The sequence below is a fragment of the Leptopilina heterotoma genome, unplaced genomic scaffold (genome assembly GCF_015476425.1).
Source record: "Leptopilina heterotoma isolate Lh14 unplaced genomic scaffold, ASM1547642v1 Lhet_53, whole genome shotgun sequence".
In the NCBI taxonomy this organism is placed as follows: domain Eukaryota; kingdom Metazoa; phylum Arthropoda; class Insecta; order Hymenoptera; family Figitidae; genus Leptopilina; species Leptopilina heterotoma.
The window spans coordinates 1,236,560-1,250,690 of record NW_025111115.1 but is presented as its reverse complement, the minus strand read 5'-3'; the positions used below and the strand labels follow the sequence as shown (position 1 = coordinate 1,250,690).

Below are 14,131 nucleotides of genomic sequence, written 5' to 3'. Positions count from 1 at the left end.
AGTTTCCGAAAGTCATTGGAATTTAAGTATAAAACTTTTTAGTGTTAGCTGATAAAAGGAATATAATAAAAATCGATAAAACCTTATTCTATGATTGATAATTATTCGATTAATTATCTCATTACTTAATGATTTATTCGAAAATGTTGACACTAATTTTTTTATGGGAAATAATGGAAAATTCACTATTAATAATATTTAATGGTTCTTTTAGTTTCTAAAAATTAATAGAAATAAATGTAATTTTTTTTTAGTAATAACAGTATAATTAAAATTTATGAAACATTACATATAATTAATATTTTATAATAAATTAACATTTAAATTAGCATTAAATTCAATATAAATATTTTTTATATAAATAAATGTTGTTAAAATATTATATTTGATAATTTTATCAAAACAATGCGACTTAAAAGAATTATTCTCGATTTATAAAGAGAGTTTTATAAAATGTGAAATATTGTTTCAATTTCGATATCAGGAAAATTATCATTTTATTTAAGACTTCCGAGATTTTATTGATTTTCTTTATTATTCTGGGAAACAAATCTGAACTAGAATTGAGATAAATCGAATGCACTTTTCGGAACTACATTGATATTAATGACAGTTTACCGGAAAACATTTCATTTTCCATTTACACAAATGAATATATTTTGAAGGAAGAAAGTTCCATCATTAGATGGAAATAAAAAGAATAATACAGTGAAAAATAATTTTGTAACTAAAAATTCGAATTAAATTATATTTAAAAAATTGATTAATTAATTTTATAAATTTAATTTTAAACTAAGAACTTAAAATAAATAATTAATTTTTTTTTGTAATTATCACCTGAAATTAAGATTGAAAATAAAAATACTAGAAAAATTTTTAATTGAATCGAACTGAAAAAGAAATAAAGGAAAACAATAAAATCATGTGTCAAAAAAATTGTAATAAAAGAGAAAACTGAAAATTGAGTAAATACAAAATTAGAAAAAAAAATTGACGGGAAAAATTGGAACGAAAATTGATGAAAAAAAAAATAAAGTAGAAATTGGAATAAAGATTGAAGTAAAAATTGACATGAAAAAAATAAAGTAAAAAAAAGGAGGAAAAAAATACGAATAGACTTTTCGAAGCAAAAAAAGCAGTAATGAGAAAATTAAAAAAATTCTTAGAATGTAATTAACGTGTCTTGAGAAGCAAAATTTTCTTTAAATAAATAATCAAAGAACCGCGAAACAAAAAAATACCTACATTTTTTTTAATTTTGTCAACGTAATTAAATGAAAATTTTTAATAATCCCTTGTGTATAATTTAAAAAAAATACTTTGAAAAACAATTAATTTATTTATTTACAAAAGAAATTTGTTCAATTGCAAAATCAGAAATTTCTCCGTAAAATACTGAAACTAAGCTAAAAATCACAAATTCTCTTAATTTGACACAGGAGTGAATTTTATTGAAGTATATTTCCAGGTGTCAATCACTTGCTTCCAGTGCAATAAAGTAACGTTATAAAGAAGAAAAAGGGGGCAGATAGATTAAAAAAAAGAAGAAAAAGAAGAAAAAGAAGAAAAGAAAGAAAGAAAGAAAGAAGGACTGTTGTGTGTAAAACTGTAAAGCACGTGTGTATTGGAATAAAGAGTGTGAGTGAGAGAGAGAGATATAGGAGAGGATGTGTGGAGAGGAGAGTAAAAGAGGAGTACAATATGGGTCAGTTATCGATTGCTCCTTGGTCTGTAACGCTTACTATACAACCCTGCCGTTTCTATCTTGTTATCTTGAAGATACCGCGTTGCAAACATCACCCGCCCACGACATCAAATGCACACCTCGGAACGTGTACTTTGTATTTATCCATATACTTACTTATATATGTACTTGCAATTTTAGAATTTAAAAAACTTGGTTAAGTTTTAGATATAATTATGTATGTAATTAATATTATAATATTTCTTCACTGAAAAAAATATTTTTTATTTTCTAGTGCTGATGAAACAGATTGAGAGACGGAGTACCGTGGCTCGAAAGTTAAGCATTGCTGAGTCCCTAGTAGAAATTTGTCGTGGCATGACTAGATTTATTCAAGTTACTGTACAGTTTTAGTCATGGAAGTTTAATCTAGCTTAACTGGCGAATTACTAGACAGCTACTGCATAACACTGTTAAAGAAAATATAAAGTTGAACTTGATTATTACTGCATAGAAGTCCTGTACAGTTATTTTCATGGCACTGTCGAGGCGTTCCGAGAAATGATGTTCCAAAGTTTGTCGTGGCGTTAGCGCTACCGCCAGTTTCAGTAACTAAACAGTTGTGTATTGACATTTTCGAAATATTTTCTATAAAATAAATCTTTTGGTTTTACAGTTTATAGTTTTTATAATTTTAATTTTGTTCTTTTATTTTACTGTTGACAACTAAATAACAAATTTTTTAAATTATTTAATATTAAAATTTTGATTTAATAATAAAAATTTCTTTTCAATCAAAATTTATTTTTAATGAAAATTCCTTTAGAAAAAAAAAATTTTTTTAAAATTCGCTTCAATTAATTGAGTTAATTAAAATAACTAATTTTTTAAATTCAGAAGACAATTTCTTTTCAAGATTATATACTCTTATTATATGTATAAATATTAATTTAACAAACCTGTTACATACAAAAAGTTAGAATTGGTCCAATAAAGTGAGGTTATGTTTTACATTGATGAATTGACGTTGACATATGTATAGCTCTCCGATCTGAATAACAGAACTGTCTATAATTAATGACAGTAGACAGTAACAATTTATTACTAATTCCTTACGGAAAAAATAGACATAATTCTAGTTACACCCGCGAATTATTTCTTTCAGTGTATACTCTGATGTATTTATGGAAAATGTCTACACAACACTGTTCAGTTGCTGGACTGACGGTAGCGCTAACGCCACGACAAACTTTGAAACATAATTTCACGGAACGCCTAGACAGTACCATGAGAATAACTGGACAGACAGAACTTCTATACAGTAATAATCAATAAGTTCAACTTTAGAGTGTTATGCAGTAGCTGTCCAGTAATTCGCCAGTTGAGCTAGAAAAGATGAAAAAGGGAACTGCTTTACCTGCCGGTAGAGTATGGTTCTTATTTTTCCGGAATCGTCCATCGACTAGAACGGCCGTGATGCGTAAAGCGTGCGTTTAGGTATTTCGTCCCAGTGTGACCCGAGTTCGCTCCCCGAAACCGCTAGATATTTTTCGTTTGAACTGAATTAATTCTTCATATTAGGGTTTACTTATAAGTTTGTAGTGTGATAAAATAATAATATTTATTTCAGTGTTGTGCTTAATTAAAGGAAAAAGTGAATGTTGTTTAATGTAAAAAAATGACATGTGTTCAAGAATCAGTAATTTTTATATTTTTTTTTAATTATGTAGTTATTTAAAAATAATTTTACAGATAATTTATTATAAATCATTTATTATACGGAACAATAGATACACCAACAGTAAAAATATAGTTTCGTAAAATTTTAATTTATTTAATTTGTTGACAAAAAAATTTAACGTTATATTTTCAAATTTGTACGTGTTTAATACGTAACGTCAATATAAAGAAAGTTTTGACATTTCCAAGTGAATTATTTTGTATAGTTTTTCTACAGGACTGATGATCAGAAACTGTAAAATTTGACTGGACAATAACTTGAAGAAATTAGCGTGACATCACTTTATAGTTTTTAGCCAGTTTAACTGTAAAGTGCCTCGAAATTTTCCAGTGGAACTGTCCAGTGCCCTTAAAGATACTATGACAAATTTCTACTAGGGGCGTGCGGTCAGTACTCGGATGGGTGACCTCTGAACTTTGTCAATCTCTAAAGGAGAGGGAAAAATTATTGCCTGACATAAATTGTCTTTTATTACTTATAAACTAAATTTGAAAAAAAATTCCCAGTTCTTATTTCATGGCTCAAACTAGGTCTGTAAATCCCGTAAAGATCCGTAAAGTTGCCTCAAGTCCGTAAAAGTCACTTTTTTTTAAAAAAAGGTCCGTAAAGTCCGTAATTTGATTAAAAACACACGAAAAGTTCGTCAATTGTACGATATAATTTGGAGAATTTCAGAGAAATTGCAAATGATTGTAGAAATTCAATTATTTTCAAAAGCAATAAAATTCTTCGCAGAAATTCAATTATTTAAAAAAAATTTTTAAATTCTCATCAAGATTTCAATTATCTTATTTGAAATAATTAAATTCTTCTCCGAAGTTCAATTTTTTTTTTATTTTAATAAAATTCTTGGCAAAATTTCAATTATTTTCATAAAAATTTTCCTCAATTCAATGATTTTTTGAATATATTACTATTTTAATAAAATTTTTCAAAAGAATTCAATTATTTAAACAAAATTTTGATAAAATTCTACGCAAATTTTATTTTCATAAAATAATAAAAATTTCACATGAATTCAATTATTTTCAAATTTGTTATAAATTTCTTCGTAATAACTCCATATTATTTCCATAAACTATACAATTTTTTACAGAGATTGAATTATTTTCGTAAATAATAAAATTATTTTTAGAAATTCACTTATTTTCACAAATAATAAAACTCATCGCAGAATTTCAATTATTTTTAATACAATTTTAATAGAATCTCTCGAAAAATGTAATTATTCTTTAAAATTTTATTAAAATTTAAAATTATTCAAAAGAATTCAATTATTCATAAATTTATAAATAAAATTCTTTATGAGAATTCAATTTTAAGAAACGCAATTATTCAATAAATTGGTTCTTTTTTGTATTTAAATAATTGAATTCTAGTAGGATTTTCTAATAAAATTTGATTTAAAAATTAATTTTAGTTAAAATTTTAAATAATAATTGAATATTAAAAGCAATATAGCCTGAATTTTTAGAAATAATTGAATTTTAAAAAGGTTTCTAATTAAAATCTTTGAAAATCTGAATTTGTCATATTTTTAAGTAACAATTCTGTGGAATTAATTTTTTTGAGAAAGATTATATGCGGTTTTTTTATTTGAAATTATTTGAAGTTTTTATTTTCTAATGTATACATTTAATTAAATAATTTACGAATAATTAAAATTTTGTAAAATTCAATTATAAACAAATAAGTTTGAAAATTCTCAAAGAACTTTTTCAAAAATTATTCTGAATAATGGATTTATAGAAGAATTTTTGAAGAATTATTGCAGAAATTCAATTATTTTCAAAAGTAATAATATTCTTCGGAAAAATTAAATATTGGTCAAAAATAATAAAATTCTTCTTAGGAATTCAATTATTTTTAGAAATAATAAAACTCATCGAAGAATTACAAATACTTTTAATACAATTTTAATAGAATTTTTTGAAAAATAAAATTATTCTTAAAAAATTTATTACAAATTCGTCGAAAGAATTCAATTATTTTCAAAAAATTTATCGATATTCAATTATTTTCAATTATTTTAATAAAAATTCCTAAAAGAATTGGAATATTAGAAAATTTTTTCATAAAATTTCATTCGCAAGCATTCAATTATTTTCAGAGATAATAACAAATTTTACAGGAATGAAATTATTTTAAAAAAATGTAATTTTCAATTACGATTTTAAATAAATTTATCAAAAAATGCAATTATTCTCAAAAATTTTATTTAAATTCTATTATTTTTACAAACAATACAAATTTTCTCTGGAATTTAATTATTGAAAAATTGATAATAAATTTCTTTTTATAAATTCAATTATTTTCATAAATAAATAAAATTCTTTTTTGGATTTCAATTATTTTTATATAAATAATAAAAAAGCATAACAGAATTTTAATTATTAATTTTAATACAATTTACAATTTGAAATTTAAAGAAGAATTTTAGTTAAAAATTCTTGAAAATAATAAGTGAATTGATAATGATTCTATTATTGGTTATTATATAACAGGAAGAAATTGATGACTCCGAGGTGAAGACTCGGAGTCATCGATTTCTTCCTGGTTTATAATTATGGAAAATTTAATTTCTAGTTAAATATTATTATTAATTTATATTTCAGTTGAAAATTCTTGAAAATAATAATTGAATTGATAATGATTCAATTATAATTATGAAAAATTTAATTTATAGTTTTAGGTAAAATGTTCTCTTAATTTGATCGGACTGCGATATATTTTTTTCTGCAATTGGTCCCTAATTTGTCATTTTTGGTCCATAAAGTCCGTATTTTAAATTTTTAATTACTTTCACTGGTTCTAGCCCTGTTATTTAAAAAAAAATATTTATTTTCCAAAGTATGGAAAACATTTTCTTCTCAAAGTTTTTTGTTTTTATTTATTTTCATTCGAAGAGTGAAAATAGTGGCCAAGTTTTTTTCTCGGATTAACTGATGGCAAAAAGTGAAGAGTAATGTGTACTTTCTGTTAAATGAGAGAAAAAAAGAAAGAGGGGAGTGAAGAAGAAAGAGAACGACAAGATTCTAAAGTTTCGCATTTGACTCGTCTCGTGTCGGTGATTAATACTTTCTTGCTTAGAATCCCGATTCAATAGTAGTGTTGTCCTAAATTCGCTCCTTCTCTTTTGCACCTCTTCTCTTTATCTCTTTCCCTCCTTTTTTTCCTACCTAAAGAGGCAACTTGTAAAACAAAAGTCTTTGATTTTCGAAGGACCAAGAGATTCTAGTTTTGTCTATAAGAAACAACTGGATTTACGAGAGAGGGAGAATTTCTTACTGTCACTCTCAGTTCAACATTTCTTGCAGAAAATAGCATTGTCAGTGATATAAACTTCCGAAGACAAAAACAATTTATTTGCAGTTTAACAAATAAATAGTTTTAAAAAATTAACTCTTCTAGAAAAACTTTTTGTAATACGATAGTCAAATCAAATCGATTGAAAAAAAATTTGGTCAAGAAGATAAGGAGAAAAAAAATTGCCGTAGCCTAGGGGTTAGTGTATTGGATTTCAAGTCAGTGGGTCATTGGTTCGATTACCAGATTTTTATGTCAATTTTTCATTATTTAAAATTACCACATTAAAAATAACAAATTAATCGAAATTAATAGGTATATCAAATTTCCAAGGTTTTCTTAAAATTAAAAAAAAAATCTAGAAAGTATTATTTAATTTTTAAGGATCGAAATTTTATTAAATACAATTTTCAATCGACAACATTTATTTCGTTACACTTGACATATTCATTTATTTCAGAAGGCATTTTCATGAAATCAGTATTTTAACTCCAATAAATAAATTAATTGCAATTAAAATTGAAATTAATCAGTAATTATCGAATGACACATTTAAATTAATTTTTGTTCAGAGTGCTCGCTTACTAATATATACACAGTAAAATTTGAAATGAAAATAGCCCATCAAATGAAAATGCTAAAAGCAGAAATAAATAAATGAATAAATAATATAACACATATATGATCTGATATTTCCTCTTATTATCCTCCATTATAAGGAAAATAATTTTCGCTTCCTTTATTTAAAGATAATAATTTGGAAAATATTTATCAAAATTCATTTTGATTTTTTTATTTGTTTATTTTTCCTACGACTTGTTTTTTTTAATATGTAGGTTTGCATATTAAGTTAAAAGTTTCATGTTAAAAAAAGTGTTTGAAAAAAGTGTTTAAAAAAGAAGGACAAAAAAGAGAAACAAAAAAAAACTGATAGAAAAAAGAATGACAATTCCCAAGGGGTACAAATTGCGGCAGTTATTCAAAGAACTTATATTTTCTAGGGTGGAAATATTATTTCTCATAAGATTCGAAGAAAATTCTTTATGATGAAATATTCTCTAGAGAGATTCGTTCCCAAGGAAATACATATACTCGAGAAGTGTTTCTGCATTACTTAATAAAAATTGGAAGAAAAAACAATTAAAAATGAGATATGAAAAGTATATAGACTTTTTTTTTATTTCCAACTGTATTCATATTTTATATTTTATATATACATATATACGATATATGTGACTTGAATAATGTGACCGAGCCAAAAAGTGCTTTGCACGCAAATGTTTCAAATTTCTTTACAGCTCCGCTTTACTCTGAAAGGTTATATTTCAAGGACATTTGTTTCATAACACGGAGAATTTTTTTTTTAAACGAAAAAGAATTGCATCTTTCACGCAAATTTCAGAAGAATTTATTAATTCTAATATAATAAGTTAGAAATATTTTATTATGAATCTTGATAAATAATTTGTAATTAAGAATTAAGTGGTAATTAATTAGAATGTCAAATAAATAATTATACTAGCAAATATTACGCGCGTGAAACGTGGTATTTAATTTATTATTGTTATGCAAATTACAAAAATTTTTATTTTCAATTTTCAAATATAATTTTTTAAATAATTTCCTAATCAAAATTTAAAAAGTTCACTTATAAAGTAAAAAACTAATTATTATTGTTCATATTTTCAAAAATAATAATATTATTCTTTGCAGGAATTCAATTATTTTTATACAAATAATAAAATTCTTCGGAAGAATTCAATTATTTTTAAAATAGTAAAATTTTTTGTAAAAATTCAATTATTTTATAAAATTTTAATAAAACCTTCGAAACAATTCAATTATTTTTATAAATAGTAAAACTCTTTGCAGGAATTCAAATATTTTCAAAACAATTTGAATTAAATTCCTCGGAAAATTCAATTTTTAAAAAAAAATTTAATATATTTCGAATAAATTCAATTATTTTCTAAAATCTTAATAAATCTTTCGAAACAATTCAATTATTTTACTAAATATAATAAAATTCTTCACAAGAATTCAATTATTTTTATAAATAGTAAAATTCTTTGCAAGAATTCAATTATTTTCAAAACAATGTTAATTGAATTCCTCGGAAGAATTGAAATATTTTTAAATATTTTCATAAAATTCAATTATTTTTGAAAATTTCAATAAATCGTTCAAAAAAATTCAATAATTTTTTTAAACAGTAAAATTCTTCGCATGAATTCAATTAATTTTATAAATAGTAACATTTTTTGTAAAAATTCAATTATTTTGAACAAACAATTTTAATAAATTCTTGTATAAAATTCTATTATTTTGATAAATAATAAAATTCTTTGGACGAATTACATTATTTTTAATCCAATTAAATTAAAATTTGCACGAATGTAATTAATTATTTTTAAAAATGTCCATAAAATTTAATTTTAACAAGAATTTTTAAAATTCTCTAAAAATAATTCAATTATTCTGAAATTTTTTATAAAAATTTTTTATGAAAATTTTATTACTTTCGATGCAATTTTTAAATATAATAGTCAAAAAAATTGAAAAAATTCAATAATTTTAAAAAAATAATAAAATTCTTCTGATGAATTCAATTATTTATAATATACTTAATTTTAAATAAAATTCTTTACATAAATTCAATTGTTTTTATTTAAATAATAAAATTCCTCAGAAGAATTCAATTATTTTCAAATATTTACATAAAAATCATTTATTTCCTAAAATTTTAATAAATTCTTCAGAACAATTCAATTATTTTTATAAATAGTATAATTCTATGCAAGAATTCAGTTATTTTTATAAATAATAAATTTCTTCTTAAAAATTCAATTATTTCGTAAATAGAAAAATTCTTCGAAGGAATTTAATTATTCTGTTTAAATTTTTTTGATAAGATTTTTCGTAAAAATTCAATGATTTTCAATACATTAATTTTAAAATTAAAAATATTTAAATTCGCGGTTATTAATTTATAAATTATTAAATAAGGATAAAATTGAATTAAGTTCAGTCATTTTGCTCTTATTTGCCTAATAAGTTATCGTGAATTTTTGTGCAGATAAACAGAAGAGTCTGAAAGGCAAGAAAAAATTAAGCATTTATGAAAATAGTAAGGGAAGACTCGCTATTGTATTATAGTAAAGTGTGTCGGCGAGGGTGAGAAACATTTGTACGTTTTTGTCGCACACTCAATCCAAGTATCCGCAAATGGAAGTAAAGTGCCTTCTTTCTCGCTTTCTCTCTTTCTCTGTCTGCAATTCTTTTCATTCTTGTGAAACTGACTTCTCCGTTTATTTTTTATAGTCGAGACTTTTTTTCGCAACAATAGGCATATTTGCAAAAACAAACACATCTCATGAAAAATTCTCAAAATATGAGAGAGGCGAAGTTTCTCTTTATCTTTTTTTCCAGTGAATCCCTTTTCTGACTATTGTGTTTTCATCAAAAATTAGTGAATTCATTATTTAATTTAAAGTTTAAGGTTGAAGTTAAATAGCGAATTTGGTATATTTTTTTAATTATTATAACATTTTTATAAATTTATTTATATTTTTATGTCACAATTTTTCTGAGGATATCAAATTCAGACAAAAAACGAATTATTTATACTTTTATATTTCTCTTTTCTTTATAAATTTATTTGTCGGAAATAATAATACTGGTGTATTATTATTTGGTTTATCAGTAGTAAAAGATAGTTTTAGTCAGACATTTAACTTTATATTTATTTATTTTATTTATACTTTTACATTTTTCTTTTATATTTACAAATTTATCTTCTGGTTTTTGTAACACTTTTCCCTCCAATCAGTAGTAAAAACTAGTTTTAGTCAGACTTTCTTTTTCTAAATTTTATTCTTGTTCTTCTTTTAAAAAAAAAGAATAAAATACGAAAAAAACTATTTGCATTTCTTGGTTGAGAAAAAAAGGATCGTATCATCAAATCTTCGAGTTACTCAGAAGGAAAATCTCGATTAACAATTCACAATCAAAAGACGTCTTGGGAAGCAGAAAAAAACTATAAAAGATGATTGACTAGAGTCTAAAGGAAAATTTTCGATACTGTGTGTATAAAGAATGAATGTCGTCGCAAGAAAGAAGAAAGGAAAAAAAAGAAATCAGAGAAAAAGAAGAGAATGAATTTTTGAAGATCAAAGTAATAGATCGTAAAATACCTCCAGATTTATTTTCACAAAGTTCATCCTATATAGTTTAAGAGAGAATCTTTTTAAAAGTTTCCCTAAAAAATATGTATAATGAGAAAATGTTATTCTATTTATACAAAGCAAAGGAATGGAGAATTTTTTTTGTACTTTATTCGAATTTTTATTCGCATGCTTCATTAATTTTTAATTCGGAAATTTAATACTATTATTCCACTATGACAAAATTTTTGTATTTTTTTATTTCATTTTTTGGTTATAAGAATATATATTAATTTATATAATATATAATGAATATTCAGAGTTGCTGCACGTCAGGAAAGTCAGGGATTTGTATTGAAAGTACTGGAAAAATTTTAATTTTTAGAAAACTTAAGAAAATTATTAATTTTTGTGTTATTTTTTTGTTTGCCTCATAAACTATAAAATTATCAAGAAACCTTCAATTTTTTCTATTTCTTACAATAATTTCTAATTAACAGCATGTGATTGTTACAGAATTCAATGTTAATTTTTTCGACCACTTTTCTCTTAAAATATTAAATAAATTAAGCTAGTTTTTTGTGAATAACTCTAAAATATCATAAAGAAGGGCAGTGATGTGAAAAAGTTTTAATATTTTTAAAATCATTTATTAAAAAATAACTTTAAAATTATCAGTTCTCAAAATCACTTTTAATCAATTTCTCGTCTTTTCCGATTTCAAAGTATTTTTTTATAATTTATTTTAGAATTATTAAAACTTTTGCACATCACTGCTCTTCTTTATTATATTTTAGAGTTATTCACAAAAAACTAGCTTAATTTATTTAATATTTTAAGAGAAAAGTGGTCGAAAAAATTAACATTGATTTCTGTAACAGTCACATGCTGTTAAATAACTTCATTCATAAATAGATGAAATTCAAAAGGTATTAATTTGAAATTTTATAAAACTTCAATTTTGAATTAATTTAATTAGAAATTTTAAAGAAATTAGATTTTTGAAAAAATTGTAATATTTTAGTTAAAAGCACTAAAAAAATTTGCAATTTGGAGAGGTTAGAAATTATTGCAAAAATTTAATTATGTTCAAAGGTTTAAAAAAAATTTCAAAAATTTTCGTCAATTCAATGATTTTCAAAATCTACTATTTTAATAAAATTTCCCAAAAGAATTCAATTATTTAAAAAAGTTTTTGATAAAATTCTACAAAAACTTTGAATTATTTTCATAAATATTAAAAATATCACAGGAATTCAATTATTTGCAAGGAATTCAAATATTTTCAAATTCGTTATAAATTTCTTCGTAATAATTCAATTATTTTCATAAACTATACAATTTCTTTACAGAGATTCAATTATTTTCGTAAATAATAAAATTCTTTTTAGAAATTCAATTATTTTCATATTTGGAAATTTGCAATGAGTCTTAACTTATTGCAAAATTTCAATTATTTTTAATACAATGTTAATCAAATTTCTCGAAAAATGTCATTTTTCTGAAAAATTTTATTAAAATTCGTCGAAAGAATTAAGTTATTTTTAAAAAATTTATCGAAATTCACTTATCTCTAATTATTTTAATAAAAATTTCCAAAAGAATTTAATTCAATTATTTTTTTAAATAATGAAATGATTGTAGAATTTCAATTAATTTGAATGCGATTTTAAATAAATTCGTCGAAAAATGCAATTGTTTCCAAAAATTTTATTTAAATTTAATTATTTTCACAAACAATACAAATAAAATTTTCTCTGGAATTTAACTATTAAAAAATTTATAATATAAGATTTTTTGTAAAAATTCAATTATTTTCATAAAAAATAAAAGTCATCGCAGAATTTCAATTATTTTTAATTCAATTTTAATCAAATTCCTAGAAAAAATGTAATTATTTTTAAAAACTTTATTAAAATTCGTCGAAAAAATTTAATGACTTAAAAATTTATTACTAAAATTCTTTATTAGATTTCAATTTTGAGAAACATTCAATTATTCAATAAATTATTTATTTTTGTAATCAACTTATTGTAAAATAATGAAATATTTGAATAAATAATTGAATTCTAGTAGAATTTTTTTAATAAATATTGATTAAAAAATGGATTTCAGTCAGAATTTTAGATAATAATTAAACATTAAAAGCATTACAGCGTAAATTTTTAGAAATAATTTAATTTTGAAATGGTTTTAAATTAAAATATTTGAAAATCTGAATCTTTCATACTTTTAACTTTTTAAAAAAATTATTTCATGCTTTTATTTTCTAATATATAATTAATTGAAGAATTTCCGAATAAACGAAATTGCGTATAAAATTAAATTGTAAACAAATGAATTTGAAAATTATTGAAAAACTTTTTCAAAAATTATTAAGAATAATTGATTTTAAAAAAAAATTATTTAAAAATTCTAAAAAATAATAAGTGAATTGAATTGATGTAAATAATTTTGAAGAAGTTACGGTAACAATATTCTTTTATAATATAAAATAATTATTTTATCACTCGGTCATGTTTAATTATTTATAAAAAATGAAGACATCGAGTACTTTGAGTCGAAGACTCGGAATGCTCGATATCTTTATATTTTATAATAATATTCTAGAAATAAGTTATTGAATTTTCAAAGGTTTAAATTTGAATGTTTTGAAGAATATTAATATTAATATTCTTAAGTAGGACAAAGATAATATTTAATATTTCTAAATGAGATAATATTGTCAAAATGTAATTATAATAATTATAGCAGGAATTTGAGGGAAGGGAAATAATTTATTTAGGACAATGAGAGAATGCGTTTTGCGATTGTATCTCTGCCTACTGCATTGACATATAAATAATAATTCAATCTAAGACGTGTAGTCTGAATCAGGATTCCCAGCAGTTTGTGTCAAATTTACATGCATGAACACGTTCGACATTCAACCAAACATCGAGGAATACAAGCCACTCATGACATGCTTACACGGAATCCAGGAGATTAACATGTTCCTATATTCTTAACTCTAAACGTCAAGCATTTTCGATCCATTCAACATGTTACGCCCTAATGCAATTTAACTTGACTATATATTGTAGGTATAAGAAATGAAATTTTTCTTGTTATTTTTTCTCGGTCATTTAACGATAAAAATCGATTTAGAACGCAGTCAACGATAAAAAGTTGATGAATCTTTGAAAGTTTTAACGAGGCGTTTGTTCAAACACCCTAATCCTCCGTCGTGCGCTCAGT

General features: G+C 22.9%; 1 protein-coding gene across 1 annotated transcript in view; it reads right to left on the bottom strand.

Annotated features, from left to right (window-relative positions):
* LOC122508249 (potassium/sodium hyperpolarization-activated cyclic nucleotide-gated channel 2) overlaps positions 1-14,131 on the bottom strand; it is a 242,980-nt gene that overhangs the window by 183,327 nt on the left and 45,522 nt on the right. The window lies entirely within an intron of this gene.